This window comes from Littorina saxatilis, linkage group LG10 (genome assembly GCF_037325665.1).
Source record: "Littorina saxatilis isolate snail1 linkage group LG10, US_GU_Lsax_2.0, whole genome shotgun sequence".
NCBI classification, from domain to species: Eukaryota; Metazoa; Mollusca; class Gastropoda; order Littorinimorpha; family Littorinidae; genus Littorina; species Littorina saxatilis.
Window position 1 is genome coordinate 8,419,876 of NC_090254.1, and position 4,073 is coordinate 8,423,948.

General features: G+C 38.6%; 1 long non-coding RNA gene across 1 annotated transcript in view; it reads left to right on the plus strand.

The window, feature by feature from the left end:
• Nucleotides 1–2,673, plus strand: part of LOC138979182 (uncharacterized) — a 3,247-nt gene extending 574 nt beyond the window's left edge. Inside the window, exons 2-3 of the long non-coding RNA XR_011459919.1 lie at nucleotides 895–1,019; nucleotides 2,364–2,673. This is a non-coding gene — a long non-coding RNA (uncharacterized lncRNA). The remainder of the gene's footprint in view (nucleotides 1–894; nucleotides 1,020–2,363) is intronic.
• The last annotated feature ends 1,400 nt before the right edge of the window (nucleotides 2,674–4,073 follow it).

A 4,073-nucleotide genomic window follows, 5' to 3' on the forward strand; every position in this document is an offset into this window, starting at 1 on the left:
AGCAAGATTCATCCGTTGTGTGCGTGTAGTTTGTGTGTCCCACGGTGTGTGTGTTCGTTTGTGCGCCTCGGTGTGTGAGTGTGTGTCAGATTATATTGCAATAATACATTTGTTAGAAAGTGAGAGCAAGGGTAGATCTAGATCTATGGGCCAGGCAGTACTGTCTGAGTGTCTCCGAAACCGTGTTCAGTGTCAAAGGAAAATAGGCCTACGAGTGTGTAGTGGTGACGATGAAAGATACAGTTGTTGTTTTTCTGACAGTGACATTGACAATGAACGATCGTCAATGCATCAATGATTATGCACAGCAGCATCGGTTTCTTCGGAACTGTGCACTGTTGACTGAATTTCCCACGGTGGAGCAATGAACAGTAGACACTAAAACAAAGCTAATCTAATGCATTGAAGCATCGCTGTAGATCTATCTCATTCAACTAACAATATAATGCAGTGAATGGCAAATCTATCTCTGAATGAACTGTTGTGTATCCTTATTTGCTGTAAATGTCCTGGCTCACACTGCACTCCCAACATTAGAAGTATGTTTTCTAAGCTGAATGCATGTATAATTTGATATAGTAAGTGTGTAAAGCCAAGAGTAACACTAACTGGCCCAAAACAATTTGTGTGTGTATACAAATGAAGAAAGAAACTGACTTCACTTGAATCACTGCCACTGAAAGTGTGTCTATTGTGTATTTTTAGAAGGGTTATTCAACAATGACTTATTTTCTGTTTAAATACTTGATATTTACTCTGCATGAACAGAGTCAGAGGTAAATGCTGCTGTATAAACTATGATTGTGAAAGAGGGAATAAAAGAATCAATGAGCGAGTGGTTTAATACAGTTATTATTTATTGTTAATTAATTATTTTATGGTGTGTTTTTTCAGGCCTCCTAAGAAACCAGAGATGATGTGTGATGAAGTGTTCATACAGCTCTTGCCTTCAGATATATATGGATTCTGGAGAGGATTCAGACTGAGTGGACATGCTGCTTTACAGACTACCATGAAGAGTAAGTCACACATTTCTGTACCACTACCAAGTACCTGCTTGTGCCTATTAAATTGTTATTGTAAAATTGATTTATGATATATGTAAATTGGCACTGGTGATAGTAGTTTGAAGCTGTGTAGATGTTTTTGGCAGACTTTTGTACGTTGTGTTGTAAAGAGATCTGCGTTTCACATTAGATGCACTTACAATCTAGATAGATACATTCAGCTATGTCAACACTTGTTACATATGAATCTGAGAGTAGTGGCAGGAGATGCAAGTTTATTGACACAAAAACATTACGCCTTTGTAAAAAATAAATTCTTACATCTGTATGTATCCTTGCATAGTACAATTTGTACTATTTATACAAAATGGTATATAAAGCTTGGTTTTAGTTCTCTTTCTCTTCTCAAATCCTTTGCCACTATTCTTAAAGTAAATTACACAGTGTGAATGAACTAATGCAGCACAGGAAAGTAAAACAAAATTGCAAGATAAAATGAAATCATTACTAATTTACTGGAATTATTTTAAAGGCACATACAGTTATTCTTCCCTTGGCTCACCATCCTAGATCTTGCCAGGCTTTTACATGGAATAAGAATGAATCTGTTCACTCGGATACTTCTACATTCAACACCCTGGCTTCTTCCTGCTCAGAGTTAGATTTTGTTGTGGAAACCAATCTCAGATTAACAAAAATGTTACTTCTTTACTTCTGCGAGTGACTTTTGAGAAATTCGTTCATAAACAAAATTCAACTATGCACATGAAGCAGTCACTGACTGTCAGGGTGTCAATATTTTATGTGTCTGGGTGAAGTTATGTTCCTATCCCATGTACAACTGGCCAGATCTGAAATGGCCAAAATCAATGGGATCAACACACATCCCCAGAATCTTCATCACTGGAAAATGTGGTGGGTTGAATGTATTTTAATAAAAAGGCTGACAGGCGAGTGCTTTGGATCCTGAAAGTTCTGTTTTGGACTGAAATCGAGACACATTTCCCAATGAAACTCAAACTGTATAGTGTTGATGCTGAAGAGCGAAAGTGTGTGGGTTGAGGGCACAGTTGTTTTTGACTAAAATCGAGAAACATTTCTGCCGAGCACAAAGTTCATACACGCACAGATTTTTTTAATAGTTTAGATTACAATATCACACACACCATCCCCGATCCCAATGGTCATGTGAAGAGCAAGTGCTTCCTCACCCCCCCCCCCCCCCCACACACACACACACACACTGCTCAACACGTACACACCTTCTCCCCCCAACACACACCCTCCCCTCGCTAACCAAAACCCATCCCCGTGAATGCTGAAGGTGCTCAGTTATATGTTTTCTTTATTTTTCAGGAAGGACCGCCACATTAAGGGAAGGCTGTTTGCACCTTGGTTCCTGGGTTCGCTGGGGACGATGTTCAAATTCAGAGTACCATCACAATTCTGTGCATTTCCATCTGATTCGGCTGAGAATGCTTGCAGTGGTTTCTACACTACCCGTCATAAAAAGTAGGCAGATGCGTTTGAGGGCAGATCTTACTGATGAGGCTGTTGATTGAAAAACCAAGTATATGACTGAAAAGGCCATTAATTTCCCTACTTTATTCAGAAACAAAATTGGGTTTTCATGACGTAGTGTCTATGCAGTGAAACCTGCAACACAGACCCCCCCCCCCCCCCCCCTCCCACAAATCAAATTCACAAAATCAACTTGAGCTTCCCGTGTTAAAATCAACAACACAAATCAGAACAACTAAACCGAAACATGTTTTGCATGTCATTAGACAGAACAATCAAATCTTTATCCAAAACAGTCCGTTTTGTTCACATATATCTTGTCTAACATGAACGCTATGGCATGCTGAGCGTGTAGTTGTCAATCCTCTCAGTTTTTGAAGTCGTTTTAGCGGGTAATGAGACCAAAAATGGTACATTTCAGAACTCCTCAACGCATTGTCTTAAAACTTGTCAGTGATTTGGGCTAACACATGTCGTTAAGTACACACGGAATCTCAAGTCATGTGAGATATTAGTTCTGCTGTTGCGCGACATGCCAGAACGAATTTTAAAAATAAAAATGTACCCTGTCCAATGAACTGAATTTGTAAAAAAAATTAGCATGCATTAAGAAAAATGAAAGCTTCAATTTACCTTTAATTTCATACATTTTCAACTATAACTGTTCACAGCGCACTTGTACGCACACACACATTCTTGGAAAATGCTCTTTCAAGAGCCATGATCAGTTAAGCGTGTCAGCCGTGAGCTTTTCTAGGCGTAGGCCTACATTTGCGCTCAGCGCTCTGAATGAGGCAAAATATTAATGTTCGCGTTGAAATCCTCATACCGCCAATGTCTGATAAAATATGTACATGAAATTTAATTGTGTGGCGCATCTGTTATTGTTCTTGAAGATAACAACAAATTAATTGTTTTTCAATGAGTCAGCGAAGACCTACTATCAATTTAAGAACTCTTTCTGGCATGTCAATTAACAGCAGACTAATGTCTCAAATGACTTTAAAATCCGTATGAACTTTCCCACATGTGTTACTACTGTTAGCACAAATCACCGCAACGTTGAAGGCAATGCGTTGAGGAGTTACGAAAACGTACCGGTTTTTGTCTCATTACCCACTAAAACTGCCTTTTACAGCTTCTCAGAGGAATGACACCTACACAAATCAACATGCCTTAATGTCAGTGTTAGACCAGATATGTGAACAAAACTGACTGATTTGGATGCAGATTTGATTGTTTTTTCTATTGACGTGCAGAAGATGTTTTGTTTTGGCAGTTCTGATTTTTTGTCAATTTTAACGCGGGAACATTGATTTTGCGAATTTGATTTTGCAGGGTGTCTGTGTTGTATGTTCCACTGCATAAACACTATGTCATATAAACCCAATCTGCTTTCTGAATAGGTTTGGGGAATGAATGGCTTTTTTCAGTCATATACAGGATAAACCAAAAAAATGTAACACTAAAACAATGCTAATAACTTCTACATCTGTTGACCGAATCACTTTATTTTTAAGGTACATAAACCGCAGCCAGTGCATG